The sequence below is a fragment of the Microcaecilia unicolor genome, chromosome 8, assembly GCF_901765095.1.
Source record: "Microcaecilia unicolor chromosome 8, aMicUni1.1, whole genome shotgun sequence".
Taxonomy (NCBI): domain Eukaryota; kingdom Metazoa; phylum Chordata; class Amphibia; order Gymnophiona; family Siphonopidae; genus Microcaecilia; species Microcaecilia unicolor.
In genome coordinates, this window is record NC_044038.1 from 243,685,480 (window position 1) to 243,707,255 (window position 21,776).

The 21,776-nt window shown below is 44.8% G+C and overlaps 1 protein-coding gene across 1 annotated transcript in view; it reads left to right on the plus strand.

Moving 5' to 3' along the window:
* Positions 1 to 21,776, plus strand: part of SNTA1 (syntrophin alpha 1) — a 111,427-nt gene that overhangs the window by 54,797 nt on the left and 34,854 nt on the right. The window lies entirely within an intron of this gene.

Below are 21,776 nucleotides of genomic sequence, written 5' to 3' on the forward strand. Positions count from 1 at the left end.
TTTATCTGCCGTAACTGTGTTATGTGAAATGCACGATGAGGACATACACAAAACAACTTTATTGCACATACACTTAACAAATGTAGGGTTTTACGTAGGCGTCTTTATTTTATGTATGCATTTTGCAGTTTATTTTTACATGTATTTATTTGATTTGGACTCGCTAGAGTTATTTGTCTATAAATTTGCAATTCTTTGTTAGATCTCAACTGATATTTGCCTTGGGTTTCCTTTGCTGCTGCTTTGTTCTCTTTTTTTTTGTGAAGGGTCTCTCTCTGTCTCTGTCTCTCTCTCTCTTTAAGTTGAGTTGATTCCCTACAGTGCTAGTTAATAGAACCTAGCAAATCCACAATCATGCTCTTTCAGTCTGATTCACAAAGGCTTTTCTTCCATTCCGTGATTATTGGGGGGGAAAAAGCTTAGCGAATGAGGCCCTTGGGTCCGACACTGACTCTTTGCACATCCACTTCCAGCCAGTAACTATAGTTTAATTTATATTTAGCTAATCATTAAATGTTTGGCATGCATTCCAATCACAATTTAACTTCAGAGGAAGTAAGAGAACTGGTTGGTGGAAGAGTAATGCTCCTAGCAAGGCTGGATTTAAAGATTTTGGTGCCCATTCGCACTAAATTTAGAAATAACCCATGAGGACAGGTGGTTGCATGAATCAGAGCATGGAGGATGATGCTTCCTGAATATCACAAACCCCTAAACCTTAGCCCCTGTTTCCTCCTTCGCCTTCATGGTAAAATCCACCCACTACTTTCTTTCGGCACATGGATTCCTAGTCTCCCTTGACTCACAGCCTCCTTCTCCAGTTGGCCATAGCTTTGGCACTCCCTCTGGCAATGAGCCATTCTGAAAAGAGGATCTTGCATTTGGTGGCAAATGCAGCTCTGCTCCAGAACAGCCCTCCATATATATATATATATATAGAATGCCCCAATCTATCCACCCTATCAGATTAACTGTTCACTCGTCCTCTAGATTGTACACTTGTCTTTAGATTGTTCTCTTGTCTTTTAGATTGTTCTCTTGTCTTTTAGATTGTAAGCTCTTTGAGCAGGGACTGTCCTTCTATGTTTAAATTGTACAGCGCTGCGTAACCCTAGTAGCGCTTTAGAAATGTTAGTTAGTAGTAGTAGTAGCTCCTTACTACTTGTCTGTTGAAGGCAGGAAGCTGTGCTTAGATGGCTGTATGTGCTCTCTGCCTATGTTTGCTGCTCGTCCTGTCATTGACTTCAGGTTTCATGAGGAAATAACTGCTACAGAAGCACCCCCACCCCATCCTAGCTCAAGGGAGTGCTGAAAATAGTGAGTGACCTACTGGAAAGTCCAGTCCTGGCTTCTCCTCTGCCCTGAGTCCCATCCCACCCCTGTTCACTGGTGCTAGACCATCTTGGGAATTTCTGAAGCAGGAGGTGGGTGTTTGTCAGCCTGCTGAACTGTGAAAGTGTTTATTTTACTGAAGATCCTCCAGGCCTGTGCAACTTTTTTTGCTCAGTACAGTTATAAGATCTTGAAAGTTTATATATATTGACCTTTGCCATTTCTACTAGGGCAACAAGTTAGTTTCTCTAATGGAGAGTTTGTCAATACTACTACTACTATTTAACATTTCTAAAGCGCTACTAGGGTTACGCAGCGCTGTACAATTTAACATAGAAAGACAGTCCCTGCTCAAAGGACTTACAATCTAAAGGACAAATGTACAGTCAGTCAAGGGGCAGTCAAATTGGGGCAGTCTAGATTTCCTGAAAGGTATAAAGGTTAGGTGCCGAAAGCAACATTGAAGAGGTGGGCTTTGAGCAAGGATTTGAAGATGGGTAGGGAGGGGGCTTGGCGGGAAATTTATTCCAAGCATAGGGTGAGGCGAGACAGAATGGGCGGAGCCTGGAGTTGGCGGTGGTGGAGAAGGGTACTGAGAGGAGGGATTTGTCCTGTGAGCAGAGGTTTCGGGCGGGAACGTAAGGGGAGATGAGGGTAGAGAGGTAAGGAGGGGCTGCAGACTGAGTGCATTTGTAGGTAAGAAGGAGAAGCTTGAACTGTATGCGGTATCTGATTGGAAGCCAGTGAAGTGACCTGAGGAGAGGAGTGATATGAGTTTATTGGTTCAGGCGGAATATAAGACATGCAGCAGAGTTCTGAACGGATTGAAGGGGGGAGGCCAGTGAGGAGTAGGTTGCAGTAGTCAAGGCGAGAGGTAATGAGAGCGTGGACGAGAGTACGGGTGGTGTGCTCAGAGATGGAAGGGCGAATTTTGCTGATGTTAAAGAGAAAGAAGCGACAGGACTTGGCTATCTGCTGGATATGCGCAGAGAAGGAGAGGGAGGAGTCGAAGATGACTCCGAGGTTGCGGGCGGATGAGACTGGAAAGATGAGGGTGTTATCAACAGAGAGCGGAGGAAGAGGAGAAGAGGGTTTTGGTGGAAAGACGATAAGCTCGGTCTTGGCCATGTTCAGTTTCAGGTGGCGGTTGGACATCCAGGCAGCAATGTCAGATACCTTGGCCTGGGTCTCCGCGGTGATGTCTGGTGTGGTTCATTCTTTGAACGTGGTCGTCAGTGTGTCTCATGTGGCCTCTCTCAGTGGCAGCAACTGCCTCCAGCCTTGGCTCCAATGGCCTTCGCCACCTTTCACCTCTAGGTACTGCACCTCTACAGCCTGCAGCGACATACACGGCTCCTCTTGTTCCACTGCCCCACCAGACATCAGTATCTCCGACTACTACATCTCCGGCTGCTCCCATTCTTCAGGCCAGTTGCATACAGGATCCCCTGTAAACGTAACATTCAGTCCTCAGGTCTTCCTTCTTTGGACCACAATTTAACTTCAAAAACACTTCGCTCTTCAGAGCAACGCCTTCTAATGATTCCTTCTTTCTGCCGGGTTTATCTGGATACTTATAGAAGTTCAAGTTTCAGCATGAGGCCCAGCTCTCTGCAACTCCCTCCTTCTTTACTTGGGGATAGTTTAAAAACTTCCATTGAATTTTCCTCAATCCTCAATGATTCACCATGCTAGCTTCCTCTCTGGAGGAAACCCTCCCTTTTGCATTATCCTCCCCCTACCTAACCTTACTATGTTGTAAACTTTTCCTTTCCCTAATCCCTCCTGTAGTTTAGTTGGTCTTTATATTTGTCTGTATTGTATATATCTTCCCTTCCTTGCTTATTTTACAATGTAAGCTGCTTAATTTTCCTTGTTTATACAGTGGGGGAAATAAGTATTTGATCCCTTGCTGATTTTGTAAGTGTGCCCACTGACAAAGACATGAGCAGCCCATAATTGAAGGGTAGGTTATTGGTAACAGTGAGAGATAGCACATCACAAATTAAATCCGGAAAATCACATTGTGGAAAGTATATGAATTTATTTGCATTCTGCAGAGGGAAATAAGTATTTGATCCCCCACCAACCAGTAAGAGATCTGGCCCCTACAGACCAGGTAGATGCTCCAAATCAACTCGTTACCTGCATGACAGACAGCTGTCGGCAATGGTCACCTGTATGAAAGACACCTGTCCACAGACTCAGTGAATCAGTCAGACTCTAACCTCTACAAAATGGCCAAGAGCAAGGAGCTGTCTAAGGATGTCAGGGACAAGATCATACACCTGCACAAGGCTGGAATGGGCTACAAAACCATCAGTAAGACGCTGGGCGAGAAGGAGACAACTGTTGGTGCCATAGTAAGAAAATGGAAGAAGTACAAAATGACTGTCAATCGACAAAGATCTGGGGCTCCACGCAAAATCTCACCTCGTGGGGTATCCTTGATCATGAGGAAGGTTAGAAATCAGCCTACAACTACAAGGGGGGAACTTGTCAATGATCTCAAGGCAGCTGGGACCACTGTCACCACGAAAACCATTGGTAACACATTACGACATAACGGATTGCAATCCTGCAGTGCCCGCAAGGTCCCCCTGCTCCGGAAGGCACATGTGACGGCCCGTCTGAAGTTTGCCAGTGAACACCTGGATGATGCCGAGAGTGATTGGGAGAAGGTGCTGTGGTCAGATGAGACAAAAATTGAGCTCTTTGGCATGAACTCAACTCGCCGTGTTTGGAGGAAGAGAAATGCTGCCTATGACCCAAAGAACACCGTCCCCACTGTCAAGCATGGAGGTGGAAATGTTATGTTTTGGGGGTGTTTCTCTGCTAAGGGCACAGGACTACTTCACCGCATCAATGGGAGAATGGATGGGGCCATGTACCGTACAATTCTGAGTGACAACCTCCTTCCCTCCGCCAGGGCCTTAAAAATGGGTCGTGGCTGGGTCTTCCAGCACGACAATGACCCAAAACATACAGCCAAGGCAACAAAGGAGTGGCTCAGGAAGAAGCACATTAGGGTCATGGAGTGGCCTAGCCAGTCACCAGACCTTAATCCCATTGAAAACTTATGGAGGGAGCTGAAGCTGCGAGTTGCCAAGCGACAGCCCAGAACTCTTAATGATTTAGAGATGATCTGCAAAGAGGAGTGGACCAAAATTCCTCCTGACATGTGTGCAAACCTCATCATCAACTACAGAAGACGTCTGACCGCTGTGCTTGCCAACAAGGGTTTTGCCACCAAGTATTAGGTCTTGTTTGCCAGAGGGATCAAATACTTATTTCCCTCTGCAGAATGCAAATAAATTCATATACTTTCCACAATGTGATTTTCCGGATTTAATTTGTGATGTGCTATCTCTCACTGTTACCAATAACCTACCCTTCAATTATGGGCTGCTCATGTCTTTGTCAGTGGGCACACTTACAAAATCAGCAAGGGATCAAATACTTATTTCCCCCACTGTATTTGCATCAAAATTCAGTAGCAAAACATTGAAGTTGTTGGAGGAGGGACGGTCAGAGTCTCCCGGCATGTGCAGTGCCCCAGTGAATCTCTGCATAAAGGCCCGTTAACAAATCCCAGTCAATAAATAAATGTGCAGTGTAAGCAGATTCCTGTTTTGTAGTTCAGGGTGGAGGGTTGCGCTTGGGATTTGCAGGGAGTCCTTAGAGCACTGGTAGCTGAACTACTTACTGGCAGGACTTCACAGGGACCTCTGAAGGCTGCTTTGTTTGGCCCAGCAAGGTTCAACTTTGGTAAGTGTCTCAGGATCTGGCTTGGTTTAAAAGTCTCTTAATATTCCCTTTATATGTTTACTAACTACTGCAGGAAGAAAATCGCTGTGCATGTGAGGTCAGCGTTCGCCTCTGTCTGCAAGTCACTGCTTTCCTGTCTAAATCTGCCAGAGAAACATCCAACACTTTTTAAATGTTTTAGCAAAAGAAACACATCCAACAACGTGGGTGTAGAGTGATTCAAGTATCAAGGTATATGCAATAAAAGCCATATTAAAAAAGTCCCTCATCAAACTTTTTATACTTTTATCCCCCTAACCCTTACCTATTAACATAGTAGATGACGGCACAAAAAGACCTGCATGGTCCATCCAGTCTGCCCAACAAGATAAACTCATATGTGCTACTCTTTGTGTACCTTACCTTGATTTGTACCTGTCCTTTTCAGGGCACAGACCGTATAAGTCTGCCCAGCACTATCCCCGCCTCCCACCACCGGCTCTGGCACAGACCATATAAGTCTGCCCAGTACTATCCCCGCCTCCCAACCACCAGCCCCGCCTCCCAACCACCGGCTCTGGCACTGATCGTATAAGTCTGCCCAGCACTATCCCCACCTCCCAACCACCAGCCCCGCCTCCCACCACCAGCTCTGGCACAGACCGTATAAGTCTGCCCAGCACTATCCCTGCCTCCCAACCACCAGCCCCTCCTCCCACCACCGGCTCTGGCACTGACCGTATAAGTCTGCCCAGCACTATCCCCACCTCCCGCCACCGGCTCTGCCACCCAATCTCAGCTAAGCTCCTTAGGATCCATTCCTTCTGAACAGGATTCCTTTATGTTTATCCCACGCGTGCTTGAATTCTGTTACCGTTTTCATTTCCACCACCTCCCGCGGGAGGGCATTCCAAGCATCCACTACTCTCTCCGTGAAAAAATACTTCCTGACATTTTTCTCGAGTCTGCCCCCCTTCAATTTCATCTCATTTCATGTCCTCTCGTTCTACCTCCCTTACCCTCTATATGGACGTAAATATAAATCTTTCAGAAAAGGTTCTTTAGTACAGTGGCAAAACGTCAAACAGACAATGGTCCATAGACCATTATTAAATGGACTTGGGGAAAATCCACTATTTCTGGGATAAGCAGTATAAAATGTTTTGTAATTTTTTTGGGATCTTGCCAGGTATTTGTGACTTGGATTGGCCACTGTTGGAAATAGGATGCTGGGCTTGATGGACCTTTGGACTTTCCCAGTATGGCAATACTTATGTACTTATATGTATTTTAACAAGTTCAATAACGAAGTGAGTAGAGATCCCTGCCTCTAATGGCTCCCCACTTCCCGGAATCAGGAGCTGCTCTTCGGTTCTCTGTTCTGTGTTCCTGCTTTGCCTGTATCTGTATGACACCTCCTTATGAAATTCTGCTCTTCAGCTAGCCCTGCTGTTTTTCACCTGTGGCCTGTATGGGGTGCCGCTGAGGATCAGACAGCAGGAATATTTAAGTAGGAGGAGCTTCCAAACCTTTCTGACCACTTCAATGACCATTTCAATCAGCTGACCTGAGAAGGGATGAGCTGCGATTGCTCTCATCAGGTTACTGTAGAATGTAATAATTCGGAGCCCTCCCAGGAGAAGAATAACTTCTGAGTGATCATCTGCATAAAGAGGAGGTCCTTCTGCTTGATGTTAATGACTTTAACAGGGATGAAATGAAATCTAGTGCTTTTAAATATTTTATTTTTGTTACATTTGTACCCCGCGCTTTCCCACTCATGGCAGGCTCAATGCGGCTTACATGGGGCAATGGAGGGTTAAGTGACTTGCCCAGAGTCACAAGGAGCTGCCTGTGCCGGGAATCGAACTCAGTTCCTCAGGACCAAAGTCCACCACCCTAACCACTAGGCCACTCCACTAGCAACATTCCATGTACAAGTCGGCCCTTGCGGATCACCAATGTGGCCGCGCAGGCTTCTGCTTCTGTGAGTCTGACGTCCTGCACGTATGTGCAGGACGTCAGACTCACAGAGACAGAAGCCTGCGCAGCCTTCTACATGGAATGTTGCTAGTGGAATAGCAACATTCCATGTAGAATCTCCAATAGTAGCAACAGAACCTCAAATAGTAGCAACATTCTATGTAGAATCTCCAATAGTATCTATTTTATTTTTGTTACATTTGTACCCTGCGCTTTCCCACTCATGGCAGGCTCAATGCGGCTTACATGGGGCAATGGAGGGTTAAGTGACTTGCCCAGAGTCACAAGGAGCTGCCTGTGCCTGAAGTGGGAATCGAACTCAGTTCCCCAGGACCAGAGTCCACCACCCTAACCACTAGGCCACTCCTCCACTGTTGCTACTATTTGAGATTCTACATGGAATGTTGCTATTCCACTAGCAACATTCCATGTAGAAGTCGGCCCTTGCAGATCACCAATGTGGCCGCGCAGGCTTCTGCTTCTGTGAGTCTGACGTCCTGCACGTACGTGCAGGACGTCAGACTCACAGAAACAGAAGCCTGCGCAGCCTTCTACATGGAATGTTGCTAGTGGAATAGCAACATTCCATGTAGAATCTCCAATAGTAGCAACATTCCATGTAGAATCTCCAATAGTATCTATTTTATTTTTGTTACATTTGTACCCTGCGCTTTCCCACTCATGGCAGGCTCAATGCGGCTTACAAGGGGCAATGGAGGGTTAAGTGACTTGCCCAGAGTCACAAGGAGCTGCCTGTGCCTGAAGTGGGAATTGAACTCAGTTCCTCAGTTCCCCAGGACCAAAGTCCACCACCCTAACCACTGGGCCACTCCGCCACAGAATGTCTGCCTGGTTCTTTTGTCACCGATGCCAGCAGGCAGTGGTTCAGTCCAGGTATAACAGTGTCTGCTGTACTGTGCCAACAGCTACAGAAAAACCACATCTTAAGCTTTACGTTCTGTTTTCACTTTGTAGCTATGCCGTTTGCCACAAGGTATTTTTTAAGCCAAGTATACCACTTCTCATCCCTCTCATTGTAGAAAACTGCAGGAACCCTTGCTGGTGGGGGGGAGGGCAGGGGTACAGCTCCTGAGGCTTATCCTTGGTGGCTCTCCTTGGCTGGCAGGAATGGTGGCTGAAGATGCAGGCTGCCACTGCTGAGTGGTGTGTGCATGTGTACGCTATTCCTGTTATCTCCCCCACCCTCCCAAGCAAATGTGGAGGGCAGCAGGTCAGATCTCTCTGCAGTGCTCCACTTGAACAAGGAAACCATAGAACGGCATCAGAAGAGCTCATGAGCGCTGAACCCCAGAGAACCGGGCTGATGGGAAGAGTTGCGATAGTCCATGGAGCTGAAGAGGGAGGGGAGAGTGCCTTGGGGGAAGGAAGGCCATGGAGGCTGCTGGGGTCCAATGCTGAGGCCACCACAGATGTTTTCTGGGTATCTGCTCATCTTCAAAGGCTCAATTAAGACTCAATGGGGAATCTGCATCTTTGACCAACTTTGGGAGTGAAGTTAGTGAAGAAAAAAAAATGCAGTTACACTGGGTTTCAACAGTTCAGACTCATCTAGGTTTTAGGTTGTCTTCATCTGCTCATTAAAAGGGGGTGGAGGGTTAGACAGAAGTGATGAGACGGTAACACTTTACAGTTCAAAGGTCTTATAATAGACGAGAAAGTTGGCGTCTCTACTGAGTCCTGTGTCCGTCTCAAAGTGTTTGATCGCTGTAATTTTGAAAGGCCCTAAGTGTGATGGAAAATGTAACCAGGAAATCCATGAGGGACAGATCTTTTTTTGTTTTCCTGCTTCTATAACATGTAAGTAAATCAGTGCATTTGAAGTATTATAGCTTCTAATCTCCGACCGCTAAGAAACTTAATAATATTTGATTTGGATTATTTATTTATGAAACACTTTTCTTTGCTGCAGATGACATGAGCTTCTGCCCCACTTTGGCTCTGTTTGAAGCTGGAGGAGTCTAAAAATGTTGGTACTGTAAAACTCTGGTCATATGTTAGAAAATACTTTTTAAAAGAGAATAAATGCAACGTCTTGAGCTGTGCTAGTGAGCAGGTGCTTTTTACTGTCACTTATCTACTTGGACAGATTAAATCACATATTGTGTGTCATTAGTTATTTCACATAAATCATCTTTGTAGCTTATTAAAGCTCCAGTCGGTGCCTCTCCTTGACTTAGCCAAACGAGAGCAGATGTTTCATTTAAGAGGTTTAAAATTAAAACAGCACAGATTGCTTGCTTTTTAACTTGAAAGCAGAGTTTATGTGACGGGAGTGTCCTGTAATTTAGACTTGTACAAGATCTGAATGTGAGGCGGACTGGAAGCAGGAGGCAAACCCTAAGAACGCAGAGAAATGAGTAGCTACAACTAAGACCGGCCATGGTTTTACGATCCCTCCCATTCTGGTTTCTCGCGCCTGGGTTCCATCTTTTTGCCAGCAAGTGTTGAATTAGCCACCCACTACCTCAGCCTACTACTACTTATCATTTCTATAGCGCTACTAGACGTATGCAGCGCTGTACACTTGAACATGAAGAGACAGTCCCTGCTCCACAGAGCTTACAATCTAATCAGGACTGACAAACAGGACAAATAAGGGATAAGGACAAAGAGTAGCAAGATTCCGGAATCCCACAGTAGCGAGATTCTGTGTGGAATCCCAAAGAGTAGCAAGATTCCGGAATCCCAAAGAGTAGCAAGATTCTGGAATCCCAAAGACTACTACTGCTACTACTTATCATTTCTATAACACTACTAGACGTATGCAGCGCTGTACACTTGAACATGAAGAGACAGTCCCTACTCGACAGATCTTACAGTCTAATTAGGACAGACAAACAGGACAAACAAGAGATAAGGGAATATTAAAGTGAGGATGATAAAATAAGGGTTCTGAACAAGTGAACAAGGGTTAGGAGTTAAAAGCAGCATCAAAAAGGTGGGCTTTTAGCTTAGATTTGAAGACGGCCAGAGATGGAGCTTGACGTACCAGCTCAGGAAGTCTATTCCAGGCATATGGTGCAGCAAGATAAAAGGAACGGAGTCTGGAGTTAGCAGTGGAGGAGAAGGGTGCAGATAAGAGAGATTTACCCAGTGAACGGAGTTCCCGGGGAGGAATGTAGGGAGAGATGAGAGTGGAGAGGTACTAAGGAGCTGCAAAGTGAATGCACCTATAGGTCAATAAGAGGACTGTCTTGATAAAGCTCTTTTGGGGATATATTGGAATATGTGTTGGGTAATGAAGGATGTAACCCCCCCCCCCCCCCCTGTGAGGGAGTGGATGCTGTAGGGAAGAGCACTCCCTCACTGTTGATACAGTTTGGCCACTTTGAAGTAGTCTACTGAGGCTGAGGCTGAGCCTGAGTCAGAGGAGTGTGGCTTTGGCCAGGAGAGCATTAAATTCTTTGAGCCAGAACAGTTCAGGGAGGCCCCGATACTGAAGTTGCCAAGAGGGAGGTCCAGAGAAGAGAGGACTCCACTGCAAGCTGAGGAGACAACCAGGGAAGGCTCAGGCTTCATTGGTATCAGAGTTGTGTGGGAAGACTGGCAAGGTAGGAGACACCTTGAGTTATGTTCAAAAGTAGTAGTTTTGATGTGAATAGACAATGTGTTGGGCTAGGCTGGGAGCTAGCCCTAATTAGAAATGGACTCTGGATGGGAATAATCTATTTTCTTCTCTGCTCCTGTACAACACCATAATCTCCAAAACTTCATAGGTTGTATCTTGTTCGTAGGGAGACCAGAGGAGTCTTGCACTTTAAACAGGACCAAACTCAGGTCTTGAGGAGGATGCATTTAGAAGACAAAGGAAGCACTCTGCTTCAAGCAGACGAAAGAAACAAGGACACATCACAAACGGAGATAACTGAAAACCACAAGAGAGCCCCAGGTAACACTAGGGGTCACTGGCTTCCATAGATTCAGGCAGATACACTTCAGCAAAACCACCTCTACCCTACTCTAAGATGGCATAGTTATCCTAACAAGATGGTACTAGGACAGCGAGGCTCCTGAAGGGTCCCTTACACATGGATAGGGTTGCCCCTGTTAACGCTCTTTTCTGAACGCTTCTATGAACCTGGTATCAGAATCCTCAAGAAATATCTTTGCATTTTGACTAAGTAACTGCACATTGAGGTGAGTTTTCAAAAATGCTTGGCACTTCATTTCGGTACCTGTGTTGTCGGCTGAAAATTCACCTAAATATTTACCTACAATTCATTTGCTTGGATTTAAGATCCCAGTGCTGAGAATTGATGCTCTACGTCTACTTTCCTTTTGGTATTTATTTGCACCCTGGTTCATAAAATCATTTACGGAGATGCCCCGGTCTACATGTTAGACCTCATAGACCTGCCACCCAGGAACACTAAAAGATCAGCACGCACATTCTTGAATCTACACTTCCCCAGCTGCAAAAGACTAAAATACAAATTAACACATGCATCTAGCTTGTCCTACATAAGTACGCAGCTATGGAATGCATTACCACTTGACGTGAAAAAAATGGGCGACTTAACCAACTTTCGGAAATTATTGAAGACTTACCTTTTCAACAAGGCATACCGCATCGACCCATTTTTTGAACTTTAACGTATTATATGAACTGTAACGCATTACCACTGTATCTATTATGCCAAATTTGATCTCTTTATACCTGTTTGCTTAATTCTACTATATCACTTACGTTCTTTATGCAATACCACTTGTATCTTTCACTCTGGAATGGCGATCGCCATGACGGATCAATGTAAGCAACATTGAGCCTGCAAATAGTTGGGAAAATGTGGGATACAAATGCAATAAATAAATAGCACAGATTCTGCAGAAATTGCGCCTAAAGACGCAGACATTAGGCCGACTCAAGAGCAGGTGCAAATGTATATGTATCATTCTGTGCTCAGACTCTGCCCTGAACTCGCCTACTGTACAGTATGTGTCAGTTTGCAGCACGTGTACTTTTACACCTGTAAATTTTGAATTCTATGTGCTAAAATTGGTTTCTAAAATTACCCCGTGTATGTACATTTCATTTGCTGATTCTATTGTGGTGGAATTTGAATTCATATCTCAGAGAGTGTGCAGCCTTGTAGAGTGTTGGAAGACATGTTGGCCAGCGTGCTGGATCTGAGCTTCTCTCTTCCAGGGTCTCCAGCATTTGATGTGGCACCTGATACCACAGGAGGTTTCTGATCTGATTTAGAAGATGGGATGTACACTCTCCGCTCCCTTTGGAGACTCATCAACTCCTTGTGCTATGTGTCAGATTTCAACTTATTATAAACCTGGCTCAGCAATTAGTTGGCAAGAGTCCATACTCCATATAACCATCATTAGAGTGTATAAGATGTTAGATATTGGTCTGCTCAGAGGCTCGAATTATTAAACATGGGTTCGGTAGGCCAGTAACATGTTTTCTCATTAATCTGCCACTAATATGTCATTCACATACATTACAAGAAGGCGTTGCTTAGCTGAAATTGGGTGGTGGAGCAGTTGGGGGGAAGAGGGGGGTGGTTGGGAGGCGAGGATAGGGGAGGGCAGACTTATACGGTCTGTACCAGAGCCGGTGATGGGAGGCGGGACTGGTGGTTGGGAGGCGGGTAATACTGCTGGGCAGACTTATATGGTCTGTGCCCTGAAAAGGACAGGTACAAATTCAAGGTAATGTATACACATATGAGTTTGTCTTGGGCAGACTGGATGGACCATGCAGGTCTTTTTCTGCCGTCATCTACTATGTATGTTACTATGTTACTATGTTACTTGAGCAGCTCAGAAGAACATTTTACTATAGGCTACGAAAATTGGCTGTGCTGAAGAGCACAGATGCTCCATTATTGGTGTTCTGGATGTAACCCCTTCCTGCCTGGATAATTCTTAGGTGGGGTACTTTACATGAAATATATATAGTTGGTGAGTCCAGGTCGGGAATGGAGGGGGGGGGGGTGGGAATCATTGGCGTAACAATCTACACTCTCCATTGGCATTCAGTAAATTTCAATTTCAATTACGTTATTTTCTATGGCATCTCCACCTTACCTCTTGTCAGTACTGTTTACTACTTATATTTACTTGTTTAAATTTCGATTATGCTATTCTTTATGTAACACTAACTGTTATCTCCCAATCTACTATCTACCAACAATGACACATTGTAAGCCACATTGAGCCTGCAAAGAGGTGGGAAAATGTGGGATACAGATGCAATAAATAAATAAGTTTGCAGGCCAGAAATGGGGTTCTCAACTGAAAGGTTTACTTAGGAAAAATCACAACTATAACAAACGTACAGGCAGAGAATAAAAATAACAGGAAACTCTTTGTCACTTTTAATTGTTCCTTCAGGACTCTGCACTCCGGTGAGACTCCTCTGTACATTTTGGGTTGGTTTATGCTCAGATAAGGGCACCATTGTTGGTCTCTTCTCCAGCTGCTCTTGCAGACCAAGGAGTGACAAACATTTGGCAACCCCTGGGCTTGGATGGAATGGGAGGTTTGGACAGTTCAAGGCTTGGGTAAGTGGCTTAGTACCTTAATGGCAGTCAAAGTCAAGTGAAACTATGGCATTATACAGAGACTTCTACAGTCCAATACACAAACATGTTTGTAGCAATCCTGGAAAAGAATCCAAACGTTAGCAGCTTTCAGCTAATTATTTTTGTTACATTTGTACCCTGCGCTTTCCCACTCATGGCAGGCTCAATGCGGCAGGCAATGGAGGGTTAAGTGACTTGCCCAGAGTCACAAGGAGCTGCCTGTGCCTGAAGTGGGAATTGAACTCAGTTCCCCAGGACCAAAGTCCACCACCCTAACCACTAGGCCACTCCTCCACTGATGCTACTATTTGAGATTCTACATGGAATGTTGCTATTCCACTAGCAACATTCCATGTAGAAGTCGGCCCTTGTAGATCACCAATGTGGCCGCGCAGGCTTCTGCTTCTGTGAGTCTGACGTCCTGCACGTACGTGCAGGACGTCAGACTCACAGAAACAGAAGCCTGCGCAGCCTTCTACATGGAATGTTGCTAGTGGAATAGCAACATTCCATGTAGAATCTCCAATAGTAGCAACATTCCATGTAGAATCTCCAATAGTATCTATTTTATTTTGTTACATTTGTACCCTGCGCTTTCCCACTCATGGCAGGCTCAATGCGGCTTACATGGGGCAATGGAGGGTTAAGTGACTTGCCCAGAGTCACAAGGAGCTGCCTGTGCGCTTTCCCACTCATGGCAGGCTCAATGCGGCTTACATGGGGCAATGGAGGGTTAAGTGACTTGTCCAGAGTCACAAGGAGCTGCCTGTGCTGGGAATTGAACTCAGTTCCCCAGGACCAAAGTCCACCACCCTAACCACTAGGCCACTCCTCCACTGTTGCTACTATTTGAGATTCTACATGGAATGTTGCTATTCCACTAGCAACATTCCATGTAGAAGTCGGCCCTTGCAGATCACCAATGTGGCTGCGCAGGCTTCTGCTTCTGTGAGTCTGATGTCCTGCACGTACGTGCAGGACGTCAGACTCACAGAAACAGAAGCCTGCGCAGCCTTCTACATGGAATGTTGCTAGTGGAATCACAACATTCCATGTGGAATCTCAAATAGTAGCAACATTCCATGTAGAATCTCCAATAGTATCTATTGTATTTTTGTTACATTTGTACCCTGCGCTTTCCCACTCATGGCAGGCTCAATGCGGCTTACATGGGGCAATGGAGGGTTAAGTGACTTGCCCAGAGTCACAAGGAGCTGCCTGTGCCTGAGGTGGGACTCCAACTCAGTTCCCCAGGACCAGAGTCCACCACCCTAACCACTAGGCCACTCCTCCACTGTTGCTATTCCACTAGCAACATTCCATGTAGAAGTCGGCCCTTGCAGATCACCAATGTGGCCGCGCAGGCTTCTGCTTCTGTGAGTCTGACGTCCTGCACATAGGTGCAGGACGTCAGACTCACAAAAACAGAAGCCTGCGCAGCCTTCTAGATGGAATGTTGCTAGTGGAATAGCAACATTCCATGTAGAATCTCCAATAGTAGCAACATTCCATGTAGAATCTCCAATAGTATCTATTTTATTTTTGTTACATTTGTACCCTGCGCTTTCCCACTCATGGCAGGCTCAATGCGGCTTACATGGGGCAATGGAGGGTTAAGTGACTTGCCCAGAGTCACAAGGAGCTGCCTGTGCCGGGAATCGAACTCAGTTCCTCAGATCCCCAGGACCAAAGTCCACCACCCTAACCACTAGGCCACTCCTCCACTCCGACATAGTAGAGGGTTGGATATATTGACACATTGTTTTATATGTTGACTTCACGTAACATTAACCTATGCTTCAGCCAAATTGTTGGGTAGACTGGATGGACCATAGATGTCTTCATCTGCCGTCATTTACTGTTGAGGCATTTCTAAAAATTGCCGTCTCGGTTTAGAGGCCCCAATGCCCTGTGCTTAGCGCCAAGATTCTGATATAAGTTGGCATTGGTGCACTCACCGCACCCTCTTGTTTCATGACAACAGCAGACGTAAACTGGCGTGCTTAAGTGCGCCCAAGTGACGTGCGTAATTTATAGTATTCTGTAAACTACACGCCCATGTTCGCCCACATGCACACCCCCTTGGACTTAGGTGCTGTGGCACGTGGGCGGTACATCATAGAAATGGCGCCTAACTGTCAACCATTGACATCTTTGATTCAGGTAAGTGGTAAATACCTATAGGTGCCCTCCTTATAGCATTGCCCCATACGTAACTATGTAGTGTAGAGCAGCAACAGGTCTATGATGATAGTATGATTATAAGGACTTTTTAAAGTAAACTGTGAGTTAGCTTCTGTTCTTGGGAATATGATCTGCCACTTGTTCCCTGGACCTGTCCTTCACGGCTGTTAAAGTCTGCAGTAAGTGGTCTTCTGAAACTGTTGGAGCATACTGTGAATACTTCACTGTCTGAAGGTTTTTGTGCTGTGTGATGAAAGGCGATGACTCTTCTTTGGTTAAAGAAAGCTAGAAACTTTGAAGATTATAGAACCGTATCTAATATCCCTTTTCTAGAGAGCACTGTTGGATCAACAGTGACCTTACAGTTATAGGAACTGCTGACGTAATGATATTTGTGCTAGCTTGGGTTTAGAGTGGATCGTGGCTCTGATTGATGATTTACTTACAAGCTCATTTTCAAAGCACTTAGCCTCCCAAAGTTCCATAGAAACCTATGGAACTTAGCCTCCCAAAGTGCTTTGAAAATATGCCTGTTTGTGATTTAGACAGATGCCGGCTACTTTCAGTATATCAAACGGAAGAGCAAGAGTGGAGTAGCCTAATGGTTAGAGCAGCAGTTCAAATCCCACGGCTGCTCCTTGTGACCTTGGGGCAACTCACTTAATCCTCCATTACCTCAGGTAGAAACTTAGAATGTAAAACCTCCAAGGATAGGAAAATACCTGCTGTACCTGAATGTAACTCAGCACTTTAAGCTGCAACTAAAAAAGGTGTGAGCTAAATGTATTGAAACAATGGTATTAAGAGTACTTTTTAATTTAAAATAATCTCAGATCCAAGTCATTAACATATTAATCACAATTTAGCAAGCTCCCTAGATGAAAAAGATAATGAAACGGATAATGGTGCTCATTTTCAAAGCACTTAGACTTACAAAGTTACAAAGTTTTCATATTTTCAAAGCACTTAGACTTACAAAGTTACAAAATTTTCCTATTTTCAAAGCACTTAGACTTACAAAGTTGCATAGAAACCTATGGAACTTTGTAAGTCGAAATGCTTTGAAAATGAGGCTCATAATGCCAGAAGGACTACAACCTCTTTCAGGGATGAGAAGGGTGGTCATCTAATTTCCTAAGAAAATCGGGCAGTTGGTTTGGTTCCCAAAATATATGGTTGTCACGGTTGTGCCCTGGTTTCAGGCTCTCAGTCATCTCGCCCCCTGGTGGCCAGGCCTGGTGGCTGCATTGCATTGTCTTGTGTGCTGTTTCCCGTTCCAGATTTCAGCCCAGCCTGGTCCAGATCTTCCAGACTGCCAGACTTGCTCTTTTCGTTTGAACCTGCACAGCTCCCGTAGTTGCCTGGTGATTGCTGCAGCTTGAGCCTCAGCTGCTGCTGGGCTTATTAGCCATTCTGAAATCTTTCTGCTTTGCCTTTGCATCGCCTGAGGTTTGTTGGGTTGCTGTGTGCACTTCTGCTCAGTCTGGTTTTCTTGCCTTGATTCTTGTCTGTTTTAGTTAGTCTGTGGGTAGTTAGATTAGGTTATTGTTTGTTTGCTAGTCTTGTCTCTGGGTTTTAGTTTTGTGTTTAGTCTTTGTCTGTTTGTGTCCTAGTGGCTGCTCTGCAGCTTTAGTTCTGTGTCGTGTTATTCAGTGTTTTGTTCCCTGTTTAAGTGGCTGCTTGCAGCTTCCTGTTCTGTCCTTTAGCGTATCCTTTCCATGCCTTGCTGTCCCTGTATTTTCCTTTCCTCTCTGACCCTCAGTCCCTGTTCAGCCTAGTTGGGATCCTGTTCCTGCCCTGTCCTATAAGTCCTGCCGGCCGCCTGCAGCCAGGGGCTCAACTCCTGGTGAAAGGTGGCCCATGTGCAGGTGAAGCCTAACTGTTTGTCAGAGTTCTGCCTTGTCTCTGGTGTGGGGTGGTTTTTTTGATAGTGGGGATGGGACGACTTTCCTATGAAGAGAGGCTGAGAAGGCTAGGGCTTTTCAGCTTGGAGAAGAGACGGCTGAGGGGAGATATGATAGAAGTGTATAAAATAATGAGTGGAATGGATCGGGTGGATGTGAAGCGACTGTTCACGCTATCCAAAAATACTAGGACTAGAGGGCATGAGTTGAAGCTACAGTGTGGTAAATTTAAAACGAATCGGAGAAAATATTTCTTCACCCAACATGTAATTAGACTCTGGAATTCGTTGCCGGAGAACGTGGTACGGGCGGTTAGCTTGACGGAGTTTAAAAAGGGGTTAGATAGATTCCTAAAGGACAAGTCCATAGACCGCTATTAAATGGACTTGGAAAAATTCCGCATTTTTAGGTATAACTTGTCTGGAATGTTTTTACGTTTGGGGAGCGTGCCAGGTGCCCTTGACCTGGATTGGCCACTGTCGGTGACAGGATGCTGGGCTAGATGGACCTTTGGTCTTTCCCAGTATGGCACTACTTATGTACTTATGTACTTATGTACTTATGCCGCTCCTCGGCAGTGGCCCAAGGGCTCACAAACCTAGTTCCAGTTTTGAAAGCGTGACAATGGTTGATCTTTGTGAATAACATAACATGAAGCAGAATATTTAGGAGCAAAATTTACCCCCTTCCTTTATTACTGCACTGTGCAGAGATAGAACTTCTATGTTTAATCTGTGTCATATGGGAGGAATCTGAATACATTCTGAAATTGGTGCCCCCATAAATTCTTTATCCAAAGAATGATAAAATAAAAACCTATTTTAAATTCTTAAGTACAGGAGTCCTCAAATCCATAACCCAGCCTGGTTTTCAGGATTTCCACAATGAATATATATCAGATCTATTTGCATGCAATGGAAGTAGTAAATGTAAATAGATCTTATACATATTCATTCTGGAAATCAATAAGGCACCTTTTTTTTAAAAATAAGGATATTTCAACTTCATATAAAAATTGGCAATACAAGACCCAAAATAATTCTCCTGCATTAAGCCGGTGTTATCCAGTTAACATGTACTAATATGAATGCGCTAGCTGGATAACGCTTCCACACCCATTACACGCCCCCTCCCAAAAAAACATTCATTACAAAAATAAATAGCACGTGATTAGCACATGCTGTCTGGTAATTAACCGTAAAATAGTTTAACGCATTTTGCAGTAAGCTTTTTTCCCACGTGTTAGCGCTTAACGCAGTTCAGTGAAAGAGCCTCAGAGTCTACAATTTGGGAGAAGTGAAACAAAGCCAATGTTAGACCAAACAGATGAATAAATACCCACAATAAAAACTTAAACTCCCCAAAAACATAGGCCACTGGAATAACTTTGCTTTCTTAGTGGCTCACAAGCAGCATTATTCATTTACCACCGTAGTCGGCAATCTGCGAGACTCTAATACCACAGACTGCTGACTGCGGTAGGGAACGGGAATGCATCAACGATTTTCACTATTTTCCTCGGTTGCCAGTCGGAGAATCAGGACGTCCCTTTCGATTATGCACCTCTTCCTGGTCTGTTCAGCCAATCAAAGCGGGTTTAGCTGGCTGTTGTCAGCGAAACGCGCTCTGATTGGCTGAAGAGACCAGGAAGAGGTGCATAATCGAAAGGGACGTCCTGATTCTCCGGCAACCAGGAAAATAGAAAAATTTTGCTGTGGAGGGGTAAGTGGCGCGGCAAAGACAAAATAGAAGGGGGGAAAAAGGCAGCGTGAAAAACAGCGAAAAAAAAAGACGTCCCTCACAAGCGCAGGGAGAGTACGTCCATAAAGTACGCCCCTCACATGCGCTTTCTGCTTTTTTTTTCTCCCTTTTTTGGGGGGGCCCTTTTCCTTTCCGATTCACTCACAGGAGCCCTAACGAGAGGTGCAGACCTCCCGTTAGGGTTCCTACGGTAAGGGAATCGGAAAAACGGTAGTGCATCTCAGTATAATTTTTTTTTTGTTTTTTGTTACATTTGTACCCCGCACTTTCCCACTCATGGCAGGCTCAATGCGGCTTACATGAGGCAATGGAGGGTTAAGTGACTTGCCCAGAGTCACAAGGAGCTGCCTGTGCCTGAAGTGGGAATCGAACTCAGTTCCTCAGGACCAAAGTCCACCACCCTAACCACTAGGCCACTCCTCCACTGCTTTTGAATCATTTGCATTCCGTTTTCGTTGCTACCGTGGCATTTTCCCTGCTATTGTAATGAGATGCACTACCGTTTTTCCGATTCCCTTACCTGTAACCAGTTTAAAACGCAAGTTGTGGGCTCGTTAGGTTTAGTGCATCTGGCCCTAAGTGTTCCCACATTAACTGGGACCTGCAATGAAAAATAACGGGAGGTTTTTTCCCATTTTGAATCTATTGGGAAAATGTTTATTTTATCTGGCCTTTAAGTCTTCACTGGTTGCCTGATTTCTGATCGGTTACCTTTGAAAGCTAATCAAAAAATGTATTGTTGGTCCAATAAAAAAAGGCATCACCTTATTTTATTTTCTACTTTTTATTGCCAACACGGCTACCACACCACTTGACTCAAGACTGCCCAAAGAAATTAGAACTTGGTGGTACCAAATCTTGAATCTGTAGAACACAAAAAGATCCTTTCTACCAGATAAGCTATTTGAGAATGAACTGTCCGTATCCCCCTTTTAAAGAAACTCTTCTTCCACTGCACTGCACAGCTGTCTGTATCAATATGATCAATATATGGGATTCAGAAGACAACGATTTATTTCCCCCCTTAAAAACGAGAACGAATACAAACTGGAGAGAAGTGGGGAGCTGTACTTATGCTTCTTTCAAGCTGCTGCTCTCGTGCCAGGGATAAACAACGCAGCCTTTGCTTTCTTCAGTTTGGCAAGCCCTGTCCTGAAGGCACGAGAAACATCTGGACAAAAGGTTTGGCCAACGCTTTGTACAGTATCAACAAACAAACGAGCCTGACTTGTAACAGTTCTGCCTCAACACTTCACTAACTCAACAATATAGTTCAAAATGATTTTATACTTTCAAACTAAAACATCCCCCTAATTCTGTAAAAGTAGTCACAAATTGCGTACGCAAATTTCTGCGTGTGCCCAATTAAATAAGCTAATTAGCGCCAATAATTGGTTTAACAAGCAATTATTGGCACTAATTACATTTAACTGAAGTTTAAGGTGTAAATGTAGGCCTGAATTTAACATGTGATTTTGAAAAAGGGGGTGTAGAAAAGGGAGGGGCATGGGTAGAATGAGGCTGTTGCTAAAATTAATGTGTGTTGTTATAGAATGATGGGGATACACACCTAATATAAGGACATACTCTTGTACCACTTTTCAGTTGATGCAAATGGCTGCACCTAACCTTAGGCGAGATTCCTGGGTCTAAGCACCATTGTATAAATTGTACCTAACTAAGCTCAGCTTACAGAACAGAGCTTTCTTGGCATCATATATAGAAACTAACTCCATATGGGCTTCAAGAAGCCTGGTTTACTTCTCTTTTATATAGCAACCTACTAGGCTTCCTTTCATTATCAGCCCACTGTTAAACTTGCAGTAAAGTCTTCCAAGAAGCAAAGTATTGAATTTTTGGGATGAGTTTTGAAAAGACTTTCACTAAGCGCGATCACGAATCACAACAGTGGGCTGATAACAAAAGAAGCCTTATTAACCTGCTATACAGGAATTCAGTATAGACCCCACACTAGAGCTATGTAATGACTTATTCACACTCTTCTGCTTCGCATTCCCCATGAACAGCCCAAAAATCTGAAGTGCTTCTGTTCTTCTTCAAAAAGTTATACCATGGCACTGGCTGTAACTCTAGATGGCTCGCTGCACATCACTTGGTCAGATCTGGCTCAGGCCAGTACTGGACAGGGGTCGTGACTAGCTACAAGCCCCTTTGTGGTCTATGCGAGATGGGTTGATAGACCATCAACCCATCTCGCATAGACCACAAAGCACTTCAGAAGCACTTCAGTCCAGTTCCCAGGGGGCAGGTGTCCACATCTCTTAAAAAAAGAATGCAACCGTTA